Raw genomic sequence first — 15,032 nt, 5'->3', positions numbered from 1 at the left:
ACAAAATTCTACCCAATTTAATTTATCATCTATGGCAAGGGGTTTGGTTAATTGAAAGATGCACCAGACACGTTTGTTATGAAGGGGGGAGGAGGGTGTGTCTTCAATTCCAAAATGGTATTGCAGTGCAAACACTATTATGATGTTTTTTTTCTATTCCATAGTTACAGTATTTTCCTTAGTGTTTGTTTTTTTCTCTGCGTGTTCACTCCACTTGTCTGGGACTATGTTTATGACCTTTCAAAATGATTGATTCATAAAACTACACCAAGTATAATGGATAAATTCAATGAGAAATGGATAAATTCAATGAGAAAGAATTTTATGAGAAATACATAGCAAAAATTTGCATAAATATTATTTATGAACATCATAATATTTTTGTGGCCCCATAAGACCAAGAATCAATGATGAAAATTTACGAGAGAATAAAAGAAGATGTAGTTTATGACACGAAACCAGTAGAGGAAGTATAAAGGGAAGCAGATCGTTTTTTGCATTTGATTCGGAGCCAGAGATGCGGTTTCTTTAAAATAAACACATTTTTTTTAACCCTCCATAGGATGGAGGGTTAAGGAGTAACTTTGTCGTTCCGTTCGTAACACTTCGGATGTTATTGCAAATGGGCCATATTGGACCACTTTAAGGTATAGCCCCCTATAAATTGATCCCTAGATTTTGCTTGCCTAACCTCTTGGAGGAGAAAATTTCATCCTTATATAAGGACGAAAGTTCGACTAGGCCAAATCTTATGTACCCTGCATTTTGTACAAAGACTGTTTGTAGACAATTGTATTGTATATTATAGATTTTGCAAAATATTCTTTTCCAACTAAAGGGTGATACGGTCAAAATTTGGTCAAGGGAAAACGCGTGTAAGTCGGTTAAATCGTTTATTTAAAAAATCAAATTAAATTTCTTTTTCAAGTTCAATTAGTATAAAATCCAGGAAAAATATTCAGTTAGGCTTTCGCTTTTCCAAATCCGAATTGCCGGACCTCACGCTTGACACCTGCCATCAGATTTTGTACAGCCACCTTGTCCACCTTCTTCGCCGCAGAAAGCCAGTTTGCCTTGAACTGCTGCTCGTCCTTAGCAGTTTTTTAGGTCTTCTTTAGGTTCCGCTTGACAATAGCCCAGTATTTCTCAATTGGGCGGAGCTCTGGCGTGTTGGGAGGGTTCTTGTCCTCCGGAACCACCTGCACGTTGTTGGCGGCGTACCACTCAATGGTCTTTTTACCGTAATGGCAAGATGCCAAATCCGGCCAAAACAGTACGGAACAACCGTGTTTCTTCAGGAAAGGCAGCAGACGTTTATTCAAACACTCTTTCACGTAAATTTCTTGGTTGACAGTCCCGGAAGCTATGAAAATGCTGCTTTTCAAGCCACAGGTACAGATGGCTTGCCAAACCAGATATTTCTTTGCGAACTTTGACAGTTTTATGTGCTTGAAAATATCTGCTACCTTTCCCCTTCCTTTTGCCGTATAAAACTCCTGTCCAGGAAGCTGCTTGTAGTCGGCTTTGACGTAGGTTTCGTCGTCAATTACCACGCAGTCAAACTTCGTCAGCGTCGTCGTGTACAGCCTCCGGGATCGCGCTTTGGCCGTCGTATTTTGTTTATCATCGCGATTTGGAGTCACTACCTTCTTGTAAGTCGATAGTCCGGCTCGTTTTTTTGGCTCGATACACGGTTGTAGACGGTTGTAGAGGTTAGGGTTTCGCTTGAAACTACCGGCAACTCTCTTTGTCGTCTCAGCGGCTTCCGGTTTTCGATTTCCCCCCGATCCAGACTTCTTGGATGTCGACAAACGTTCCCAAATACTTTAATTACATTTGTAACGGTTGATTTGGCAACTTTTAGCGATTTTGCCAGCTTTGCATGCGAGTAGCTCGGATTTTCGCGATGCGCGAACAAAATTTTGATACGCTGCTCTTCTTGCTTTAACGGCATTTTGACAACGGAAGAGTGAATTCCAAAATCAAAATAGGAGCAACATTCTACACACACACCTTCAAAATGAGGGGTGTTCAGGTTTTTTAAATGCAAAATTGAAAGAAATACGTCAAGTTTATATTGACCAAATTTTGATCGTATCACCCTTTATGAGGACTATATCAGATTCTGGATTTATAAGAACCATTTTTGTTTGAGTTTTAGAGGAATCATTAACATCTCTTGTAAGTGTGCAAGAAAATTATAAAATAACGTCTTGATTTGAAATCTTAAATCTGTAGAAGTAAAATCTGGAAATTTTACATAGAGTTTTAAGCAATTTTCATGATCAGTGCGCCTTCTACACCCTCAAGAAGTAAAGTCGGTCTATATGGAGGCATTATCAAATTGACCGAAAAATCTTAATCCGATACACGTTTTTGTGAGCCTAAAATACCAGAATATTTACAATTTCAGGCAAATCAGATAAAAACTATGGTTTCTAGAAACCCAAGGAGTTAAATCGGGAGATCGTTCTTATGGGGGCTATACTAAAGTATGGACCGATACTGACCGTTTTCGGCACACCTCTTTATGACCCGAAAATACCTCTAGATTTCCAATTTCAGGTAAATTGAATAAAAACTGCGGTTTCTATAAGCCCAAGAAGTAAAATCGGGAGATCGATCTATATGGGGGCTATACCAAAATATAGACCGATACTCACAATTTTTGGCACACGCATTTGTGGTCCTACAATACCTCTAGATTTCCAATTTCAGGTAAATTGAATAAAAACTGCGGTTTCTATAAGCCCAAGAAGTAAAATCGGGAGATCGGTCTATATGGGGGCTATACCAAAATATGGACCGATACTCACAATTTTTGGCACACGTATTTGTGGTCCTACAATACCTCTAGATTTCCAATTTCAGGCAAATTTAATAAAAACTGCGGTTTCTACAAGCCCAAGAAGTAAAATCGGGAGATCGGTCTATATGGGGGCATACCAAAACATGGACCGATACTCACCATTTTTGGCACACCTCTTTATGGTCATAAAATACCTCTAGATTTCAAATTTCAGGTATATTGGATAAAAACTACGATTTCTATAAGCCCAAGACCCCAAATCGGGAGGTCGGTTTATATGGGGACTATATCAAAACCTGGATCGATATAGCCCATCTTCGAACTTGACCTGCCTGCAGACAAAAGACGAGTTTGTGCAAAAATTTCAGCACGATTGCTTCATTATTGAAGACTGTAGCGTGATTACAACAGACAGACAGACAGGCAGACAGACGGACATCGTTATATCGTCTTAGAATTTCTCCCTGATCAAGAATATATATACTTTCGATATTTCGATATGTTACAAACGGAATGACAAACTTATTATACCCCGTCACCATCCTATAATGGTGGGTATAAAAAAAATACTTTGCAAAAATTTTCTATAGAAATAACATTTTGACATTATTTTCTTAATAAATAAAATTTTGACAAAATTTTCGATAGAAATAAAATTTTCACAAAATTTTCGATAGAAATAAAATTTTCACAAAATTTTCGATAGAAAAAAATTTTGACAAAATTTACTATAGAAAAAAATTTCCTATAGAAATAAAATTTTGACAAAATTTTGTAAGGAATAAAATTTTGCAAAAATTTCTATAGAAACAAAATTTTGCACAAATTATCTATCGAAATAAGATAGACAATCTAAGAACTAAAATTTAGAGAAAATTTTCTATAGAAATAAAATATTGTCAAAAATTTCCATAGAAATAAAATACTGTCAAAAATTTCCATAGAAATAAAATTTTGACTAAATTATCGATATAAATAAAATTTTGAAAAAAAAATTTCTATAGATAAAATTTTGACATCATTTTAATACAATTTTCTATAGACATAAAATTTTGACAAAATTTACTATAGAAATAAAATTTTCACACAATTTTCTATAGACATAGAATTTTGACACAATTTTATATAGACATAAAATTTTGCAAAAATTATCTATAGAAATAAAATTGCTTATAGAACTGAAATTTTGACAAAATTTTCTATAGAAATAAAATCTTGACAAAAATTTTCGATATAAATAAAATTTTGACATTTTCTGTAGAAATAAAATTTTGAGAAAATTTTCTATAGAAATAAAATTTTGATACAATTTTCTATAGGCATAAAGTTTTGAAAAAATTTTCTATAGAAATAAAATTGTCTATAAAAATAAAACTTTGACAAAATTTTCTATAAATATTTAATCTTGACAAAATTTTCGATAGAAATAAAATTTTGACAAAATTTTCTATAAAAATAAAATCTTGAAAAAATTTTCTATGGAAATAAAATTTTGACTAAATTTTCTATGGTAAGAAAATATTGACAAAATTTTCTATAAAAATTAAATCTTGACAAAATTTTCTATAGAAATAAAATTTTGACAAAATTTTCTATAGTAAGGAAATATTGACAAAATTTTTTCTAGGAATAAAATTTTGTCAAAATTTTCTCTAGGAATAAAATTTTGTCAATATTTTCTATAGAAATAAAATGTTAACAAAATTTTTTATAGAAATTTTCCATAGAAATACAATTCTGACAAAATTTTCATTAGAAATAAAATTTAGAAAAAAATTTCTATAGATATAAAATTTTGAGAAAATTTTCTATTGATATAAAGTATTGACAATATTTTCTATAAAAACTAAATTTTAACAAAATTTCTTATAGAACTAAAATTTTGGCAAAATTTTCTATATTAGTAAACCTGTGGCAAAATTTTCAATATAGAAATAAAATTTTGACAAAAATTTTTTATAGAAATTTTCTATAGAAATAAAATTTAGAAAAAATTTTCTATAGAAATAAAATTTTGAGAACATTTACTATAGAAATAAAATTTTGAGAAAATTTTCTATTGAAATAAAATTTTGCCAAAATTTTCAATAAAAACTAAAATTTAAAAAAATTTCTTATAGAACTAAAATTTTGGCAAAATTTTCTATAGAAATTTTCTATAGAAATACAATTTCGACAAAATTTTCTATAGAAATAATATTAAGAAAACATTTTCTATAGAAATAAAATTTTGGCAAAATTTTCTATATTAATAAACCTTTGGCCAAATTTTCAATATAGAAATAAAATTTTGAAAAAAAAATTTTATATAAATTTTCTATAGAAATACAATTTTGACAAAATTTTCTTTTAGAAAAAATTGTCTATAGAAATAAAATTTTGAGAAAATTTTCTATTAAAATAAAATTTTGACAACATTTTCTATAAAAACTAAATTTTAACAAAATTTCTTATAGAACTAAAATTTTGGCAAAATTTTCTATATTAATAAACCTTAGGCAAAATTTTCTATATTAATAAACTTTTGACAAAATTTTCTATATAAATAAAGTTTTCACAAAATTTTTTACAGAAATAAAATTTTGACGATATTTTCTTTTCTAGAGAAATAAAATTCTGACAATATTTTCTATAGAAATAAAATGTTGACAAAATTTTCTATAAAAATAAAATCTTGACAAAATTTTTTATAGAAATAAAATTTTGACTACATTTTCTATAGTAGTAGAAGATATTGACAAAATTTTCTCTAGAAATAAAATTTTGTCAAAATTTTCGCTAGGAATAAAATTTTGAGAAAATTTTCTATAGAAATAAAGAATAAAAAGAAAATTTTCTGTAGAAATAAAACTTTGAGAAAATTTTCTATTGACATAAAATTTTGACCAAATTTTCTATAAAAACTAAATTTTAACAAAATTTCTTACAGAACTAAAATTTTGGCAATATTTTCTATATTAATAAACTTTTGAAAAAATTTTCTATAAAAATAAAGTTTTCACTATAGAATTAAAATTGTGACAATTTTTGTTGGAAATAAAATTTTGACGATATCTTAGAGAAATGAAATTTTGACAAAATTTTCTATAGAAATAAAATTTTCACAAAATTTTCTATAGAAATAAAATATTGACAAAATTTTCATAGACATAAAATTTTGACAAAATTTTCTATAAAAATAAAGCTTTGACAAAATTTAGTTCCATGAAGAACTCTGAAAATATACCCCCCCCCCTTTTTTGGAACGATCTACCGATTAGACTGCTCGAGAGCATGGAATCTGCAAGATTCATCAGAGTTAGTTGAAATTTTAAATATAGAGATATTTTAAGTCACCTGTGCTTAATTTGGTGCTTATCGGTCCTTATTTTGATATAGCCTCCCATAGGGAGCGATCTCCTGATTTGACTTTTCGAGGCCGTGGAAGAATCAATTTGTCATATACATATACAGTTGTGTTATTACACGAAAATCTCTCGAATTTGTCCACTTCAATTTATTCACCTGTTTCCAAGGGCAATCGGGTTCATGCTTCGTTACTGAGTTGGAATTTTAGTGTTGACCATTCACATGGCAATAGGCAAAAAAAAAAACAGCCTACTCCATTTAATGGAAATCTCATCTAAATGCAAATAAATAGAATTCCTATTAGAGTGTGACGTCATTGTGGTAGTGTTTCTGGTCGCTGTTGTTATTGAACTCATAAAAATCAATTAATTTCCATATAAAAACAATTTCCCAATAGCCGTATAATTGGATTGTGTAGTCACCAAATGGTTTTCTTGTTTTTCTGTCGCTACCAAACGATGGCACATGCCTCATCATTGATCCCATATAGCGATGAGGTGCGGGATGGCGGGCTGGGGGTGTATGACCAAAAAAACGAAAAAAAAACGCATTGTCTTGTTAAATTTATGGCGTCAGTCAGAAGTTTGTGAAGTTTTTTTTACTTTGTGTTCCACATACAAAAAAAAAACACACAAAAAATACTTGCGGGCGTTTGCATTGATATGCTAAAGTCCATAAATTATAAACTCAAACATTTAGGTTTGCTAATTCATTTATAGAGTATGCTGTAATGAAAGTCGGATGTAAAAAAATATTTGTGAATACGGCCAAAATAAACAAACAAATTTATATTATCCTCCACCATGTATGTCATACAAAAAAATTCTCGTTGACTACGTTAGTTTACTGACTTTAGTTCGATTGCTTTGGCAGTCTGGTAGGACATCAAAGCAAAAACTAGTGATTAAAATAAAAAGGCCCGGCAGGCCAACAAATTTAAAACCAAATATTTTCTCCATCAAAGGGAGGGGGATATACTAACTTTGTCATTCCGTTTGTAACACATCAAAAAATGGTCTCATACCCCATAAAGTATATCTATCCTTTATGGGACATGATCTTTCTCTCCAATTAAAAGGTACTTATATTTTCTATATACAAAAAAAAAATTGACAAAATTCTTTATAGAAATAATGCTTTGACAAAATTTTCTATAGAAATAAAATTTTGACAAGTATTTCTATAGGAATAAATTTTTGACAAATATTTCTATAAAAATAAAATTTTGACAAAATTTTCTATAGAAATAAAATTTTGACAAAATTTTCTATAGAAATAAAATTTTGACAAAATTTTCTAGAGAAAAAAATTTGTTGACAAAATTTTCTATAGAAATTAAATTTGGGCAAAATTTTCTATTGATACAATTTTTCTATAGAAATAAAATTTTGGAAAAATATTACTATAGAAATAAAACTTCAGCAAACAAATTTTCTAGAGAATTAACATTTTTACAAAATTTTCTATAGAAATAAAGTTTTGATAAAACTTTCTATAACAAAAAAATTTTGACAAAATTTTCTATGGAAATAAAATTTTGGCAAAATTTTCTATAGATACAAAATTTTGGAAACATTTTCTATAGAAATAAAACTTTAACAAAATTTTCTATAGAAATAAAATTTTGGAAAAATTTTCTATGGAAATAAAATGTTGACACAATTTTCTATAGAAAAAAATAATTGGCAAAATTTTCTATAGAAATAAAACTTTTGACAAATTTTCTCTACGAATACAATTTTGTCAAAATTTTCTCTAGGAATACATTTTTGTCAAAATTTTCTATAGAACTAAAATTTTGACAACATTTTCTATAGAACTAAAATTTTAACAAAATTTTCTATGGAAATAAAATTTTGACACAATTTTCTATAGGAAAAAAAAAATGGCAAAATATTCTATAGACATAAAACTTTCGACAAATTTTCTCTAGGAATTTTCTCTATTTCTCTAGGAATTTTCTCTATGAATACAATTTTGCCAAAATTTTCTATAGAACTAAAATTTTGACAACATTTTCTATAGAACTAAAATGTTGACAAAATTTTCTATCAAAATAAAATTTTGACAAAATTTTCTATAGAAAAAAAATTGGAAAAAATTTTCTATAGAAATAAAACTTTTGACAAATTTTCTCTAGGAATACAATTTTGTCAAAATTTTCTCTAGGAATACAATTTTGTCAAAATTTTCTCTATGAATAAAATTTTGACAAAATTTTCTATAGAACTAAAATTTTGACAAAATTTTCTATAGAAAAAAAATTTGACAAAAATTTTCAATAATTTTTTTTTTTTTTTTTTGACAAAATTAAATTTGCTTTGCTTGTCTTAAAGAAAATGAGTAACACAATGGAATACATGTGTAGTAGATTGCTGTATAGAGTAGCTGATACGTAATGCAACAAAGTAAAAGTTTTGTGTGTTTGGCGTTAGCGTTTAACAAAATTTTCTATAGAAATACAATTTTGGAAAAATTTTCTATGGAAATAAAATTTTGACACAATTTTCTATAGAAAAAAAAAAATTGGCAAAATTGTCTATAGAAATAAAACTTTTGACAAAATTTCTCTACGAATACAATTTTGTCAAAATTTTCTCTATGAATACAATTTTGCCAAAATTTTCTATAGAACTAAAATTTTGACAACATTTTCTATAGAACTAAAATGTTGACAAAATTTCCTATAAAAATAAAATTTTGACAAAATTTTCTAAAAAAAAAAATTGGCAAAATTTTCTATAGAAATAAAATGTTGACCAAATTTTCTATAGAACTAAAATTTTGACAAAATTTTCTATAGAAATTAAATTTTGACAAAATTTTCTATGGAAAAAAATTGGCAAAATTTTCTATAGTAATAAAACTTTTGACAAAATGTTCTATAGAATTAAAATTTTGACAAAGTTTTCTTTCTATAGAAATAAAATTTTGACAAAATTTTCTATAGAAATAAAATTTTGACAAAAATAGGAAAAAACAATGGCAAAATTTTCTATAGAAATAAAACTTTCGACAATTTTTTCAAAATTTTCAAAATTTTCTCTAGGAATAAAATTTTGACAAAATGTTCTATAGAATTAAAATTTTGACAAAGTTTTCTTTCTATAGAAATAAAATTTTGACAAAATTTTCTATAGAAATAAAATTTTGACAAAAATAGGAAAAAACAATGGCAAAATTTTCTATAGAAATAAAACTTTCGACAATTTTTTCAAAATTTTCAAAATTTTCTCTAGGAATACAATTTTGTCAAAATTTTCTCTAGGAATAAAATTTTGACAAAGTGTTCTATAGAATTAAAATTTTGACAAAGTTTTCTTTCTATAGAAATAAAATTTTGACAAAATTTTCTATAGAAATAAAATTTTGACAAAAATAGGAAAAAACAATGGCAAAATTTTCTATAGAAATAAAACTTTCGACAATTTTTTCAAAATTTTCAAAATTTTCTATAGGAATACAATTTTGTCAAAATTTTCTATAGAACTAAAATTTTGACAAAATTTTCTATAGACAAAAAATTGGCAAAATTTTAAAATTTTTGACAAATTTTCTCTAGGAATACAATTTTGTCAAAATTTTCTCTAGGAATACAATTTTGTCAAAATTTTCTATAGAACTAAAATTTTGACAAAATTTTCTATAGACAAAAAATTGGCAAAATTTTAAAATTTTTGACAAATTTTCTCTAGGAATACAATTTTGTCAAAATTTTCTCTATGAATAAAATTTTGACAAAATTTTCTATAGAACTAAAATTTTGACAAAATTTTCTATAAAAATAAAATTTTGACAAAATTTTCTATAGAAAAAAAATTGCAAAAACAATTCTATAGAAATAAAACTTTTGACAAAATTTTCTATAGAACTAAAATTTTGACAACATTTTCAATAAAAATAAAATTTTGACAAAATTTTCTATAGAAAAAAAAAATGGAAAAAATTTTCTATAGAAATAAAACTTTTGACAAATTTTCTCTAGGAATACAATTTTGTCAAAATTTTCTCTATGAATAAAATTTTGACAAAATTTTCTATAGAACTAAAATTTTGACAAAATTTTCTATAGAACTAAAATTTTGACAACATTTTCTATAGAACTAAAATGTTGACAAAATTTTCTATAAAAATAAAATTTTGACAAAATTTTCTATAGAAAAAAAATTGGGAAAAATTTTCTATAGAAATAAAACTTTTGACAAATTTTCTCTAGGAACACAATTTTGTCAAAATTTTCTCTATGAATAAAATTTTGACAAAATTTTCTATAGAACTAAAACTTTGACAAAATTTTCTATAGAAAAAAAATTTGACAAAAATTTTCAATAAATTTTTTTTTTTTGACAAAATTAAATTTGCTTTGCTTGTCTTAAAGAAAATGAGTAACACAATGGAATACATGTGTAGTAGATTGCTGTATAGAGTAGCTGATACGTAATGCAACAAAGTAAAAGTTTTGTGTGTTTGGCGTTAGCGTTTAACAAAATTTTCTATAGAAATACAATTTTGGAAAAATTTTCTATGGAAATAAAATTTTGACACAATTTTCTATAGAAAAAAAAAAATTGGCAAAATTGTCTATAGAAATAAAACTTTTGACAAAATTTCTCTACGAATACAATTTTGTCAAAATTTTCTCTATGAATACAATTTTGCCAAAATTTTCTATAGAACTAAAATTTTGACAACATTTTCTATAGAACTAAAATGTTGACAAAATTTCCTATAAAAATAAAATTTTGACAAAATTTTCTAAAAAAAAAAATTGGCAAAATTTTCTATAGAAATAAAATGTTGACCAAATTTTCTATAGAACTAAAATTTTGACAAAATTTTCTATAGAAATTAAATTTTGACAAAATTTTCTATGGAAAAAAATTGGCAAAATTTTCTATAGTAATAAAACTTTTGACAAAATGTTCTATAGAATTAAAATTTTGACAAAGTTTTCTTTCTATAGAAATAAAATTTTGACAAAATTTTCTATAGAAATAAAATTTTGACAAAAATAGGAAAAAACAATGGCAAAATTTTCTATAGAAATAAAACTTTCGACAATTTTTTCAAAATTTTCAAAATTTTCTCTAGGAATAAAATTTTGACAAAATGTTCTATAGAATTAAAATTTTGACAAAGTTTTCTTTCTATAGAAATAAAATTTTGACAAAATTTTCTATAGAAATAAAATTTTGACAAAAATAGGAAAAAACAATGGCAAAATTTTCTATAGAAATAAAACTTTCGACAATTTTTTCAAAATTTTCAAAATTTTCTCTAGGAATACAATTTTGTCAAAATTTTCTCTAGGAATAAAATTTTGACAAAGTGTTCTATAGAATTAAAATTTTGACAAAGTTTTCTTTCTATAGAAATAAAATTTTGACAAAATTTTCTATAGAAATAAAATTTTGACAAAAATAGGAAAAAACAATGGCAAAATTTTCTATAGAAATAAAACTTTCGACAATTTTTTCAAAATTTTCAAAATTTTCTATAGGAATACAATTTTGTCAAAATTTTCTATAGAACTAAAATTTTGACAAAATTTTCTATAGAATAAAAATTGGCAAAATTTTAAAATTTTTGACAAATTTTCTCTAGGAATACAATTTTGTCAAAATTTTCTCTAGGAATACAATTTTGTCAAAATTTTCTATAGGACTAAAATTTTGACAAAATTTTCTATAGACAAAAAATTGGCAAAATTTTAAAATTTTTGACAAATTTTCTCTAGGAATACAATTTTGTCAAAATTTTCTCTATGAATAAAATTTTGACAAAATTTTCTATAGAACTAAAATTTTGACAAAATTTTCTATAAAAATAAAATTTTGACAAAATTTTCTATAGAAAAAAAATTGCAAAAACAATTCTATAGAAATAAAACTTTTGACAAAATTTTCTATAGAACTAAAATTTTGACAACATTTTCAATAAAAATAAAATTTTGACAAAATTTTCTATAGAAAAAAAAATGGAAAAAATTTTCTATAGAAATAAAACTTTTGACAAATTTTCTCTAGGAATACAATTTTGTCAAAATTTTCTCTATGAATAAAATTTTGACAAAATTTTCTATAGAACTAAAATTTTGACAAAATTTTCTATAGAACTAAAATTTTGACAACATTTTCTATAGAACTAAAATGTTGACAAAATTTTCTATAAAAATAAAATTTTGACAAAATTTTCTATAGAAAAAAAATTGGGAAAAATTTTCTATAGAAATAAAACTTTTGACAAATTTTCTCTAGGAACACAATTTTGTCAAAATTTTCTCTATGAATAAAATTTTGACAAAATTTTCTATAGAACTAAAACTTTGACAAAATTTTCTATAGAAAAAAAATTTGACAAAAATTTTCAATAAATTTTTTTTTTTGACAAAATTAAATTTGCTTTGCTTGTCTTAAAGAAAATGAGTAACACAATGGAATACATGTGTAGTAGATTGCTGTATAGAGTAGCTGATACGTAATGCAACAAAGTAAAAGTTTTGTGTTTTTGGCGGTAGCGTTTCTGTTCTTCCAGTTTTTGGAGGCGTTACTATTATCACAGTAACGAACAATGGCCCGAGAAACAAAAGATTTAAACAATTTTAAATGCTGGTGGGCTCTAACCATAGCTTCTTGTGGGTTTCCAGCCATAAATAAACATGGTTGTGACACGAGACAAAAGTAATCTACAAAAATTTTAAGAAAATTGTATTAAAAAAAAACACAAAAAAAATAACCTTATTTTGCAGTTTTTGATCACACTTGTGTTGCTATTATGAAAAAAAGTTTCTTTATTAGGTATTATTTTAAATGAAAAAATTATTTATTATTTTAGAATCACTATATCTCATGCATTATAATTGTTTTCGAAGTTTTAAATATTGCTTGCTTACACGAATAAAGAAAAATTGCTACTTATAAACAAATGGTGAACTTACCCTCAATGGGCTTTGATAGTGTGACCTAAAACGAGATAAAGTTTTATGGAAAATTTAGTAAAACTTTTATCTAATTATACAATTATTATTCGAGCTTTATGGACAGATATAGATTAAGGAACATGGTTAATAGAGCCATTGAAAAGAAAACGCCAGATACAAATCTATACACGCCTGGACTGTACATGTTTCGGTTCGGGCGAATGAACCGAAACATGTACAGTCCAGGCGTGTATAGATTTGTATCTGGCGTTTTCTTTTCAATGGCTCTATTAACCATGTTCCTTAATCTATATCTGTCCATAAAGCTCGAATAATAATTGTATAATTAGATATAATGCATTTGGACGTCAATTGCCTGTTTCGGTATCAGGCTAACATGTAATATAGTAAAACTTTTATTTTTAAACAAAAATATGTCAAAATTTTATTTCTATGTCAAAAATGTCTTTCTATGGAAAATTTTATCAAAATTTTATTTCTATAGAAAATTTTGTCAAAATGTTATTTTTATAGAAAAGTTTGTAACAATTTTTTCTTTGTTAGAAAATTTTGTTAAAATTTTATTTTTATAGAAAATTTTCTCAAAATTTTATTTCTAAAGAAAATTTTGTAAAATTTTTATATCTAAAGAAATTTTTTAAAAAGATTATTTTTGTAGAAAATATGTGAAAATTTGTCAAAACTTTATTTCTATAAAAAATTTTTCAACATTTTATTTCTATTTTTGACAAAATTTTCTATTTGTCAAAAATTGGGTATTATGAAAACTATTGTCAAAATGTATATGTATACAAATTTTGTCAAAATTTTATTTTTGTAGAATACTTATCAATAGAAAATTTTGTAAAATTTTATTTCTAAGGAAATTAAAAAATATATGTATTTTTTCGAAAATTATGTCAAAATTTTATTTCTATAGAAAATTTTGTCTAAACTTTATTTCTATAAGAAATTTTGTCACAAGTTTTTATTGTTACAGACAATTTTGTTAAAATTTTATTTTTATGAAAAATTTTGTCAAAATTTATTTTTGTATTTTGTCACAATTTTATTTTGGTTGAATATTTATCAACATTTTAGTTTTTTAGAAAATTATATTTTTTTGGAAAATTTTGTCAAAATTTTATTTCTAAGGAAATTTAAAAAAAATAATGTTTAGAAAATTGTGCGAAAATTTTATTTCTATAGAAAATTTTGTCAAGACTTTATATTTATAAAATTTTGTCACAATTTTTATTGTTATCGAAATTTTATCAAAATATGATCTTTATGAAAAATTTTGTCAAAATGTAAAATGTAAAATTTTGTAAAAATTTTATTTTTGTAGAATATTTATCAACATTTTATTATTTTAGAAAATTTGTTCAAAATATGATATCAATTTGAAAATTTTGTCGAAACAACAAAATAAAAATTATTTCTATAGAAAATTTTGTCAAAATTTTATTTCTATATAAAATTTTGTCAAAATTGTATTGTTATAGAAAATTTTGTCAACATTTTATTTCCACAGAAAATTTTTTCAACATTTTATTTCTATAGAAAAGTGTGTCAAAATTTTATTTCCATAGAAAATTTTGTCAAAGTTTTGTTTCTATGGAAATTTTTGTCAAAATTTTATTTCTGTGGAAAATTTTGTCAAATTTTATTTCTATAGAAAATTTTGTCAAAATTTTATTTCTATAGAAAATTTTGACAAAATTTTATTCCTAGAGAAAATTTTGACAAAATTTTGTTCTTGGAGAAAATTTTGACAAAATTTTATTCTTAGAGAAAATTTTGTCAATATTTTCTTACTATAGAAAATTTGGTCAAAATTTTATTGCTACAGAAAATTTTGTCAAAATGTTATTTCTTTTTTCATGTTAGCCTGATACCGAAACAGGCAATTAACGTCCAAATGCATTATATCTAATTTTACAATTATTAATCGAG

General features: G+C 25.0%; 1 long non-coding RNA gene across 1 annotated transcript in view; it reads right to left on the bottom strand.

Annotated features, from left to right (window-relative positions):
* Nucleotides 1–15,032, bottom strand: part of LOC142233188 (uncharacterized) — a 320,063-nt gene that overhangs the window by 48,213 nt on the left and 256,818 nt on the right. The window contains exon 4 of the long non-coding RNA XR_012721347.1: nucleotides 13,095–13,119. This is a non-coding gene — a long non-coding RNA (uncharacterized LOC142233188). The remainder of the gene's footprint in view (nucleotides 1–13,094; nucleotides 13,120–15,032) is intronic.

The sequence above is a fragment of the Haematobia irritans genome, chromosome 4 (assembly GCF_050003625.1).
Source record: "Haematobia irritans isolate KBUSLIRL chromosome 4, ASM5000362v1, whole genome shotgun sequence".
Classification (NCBI taxonomy): Eukaryota; Metazoa; Arthropoda; class Insecta; order Diptera; family Muscidae; genus Haematobia; species Haematobia irritans.
This window is presented reverse-complemented; position numbering and strand designations above follow the sequence as displayed.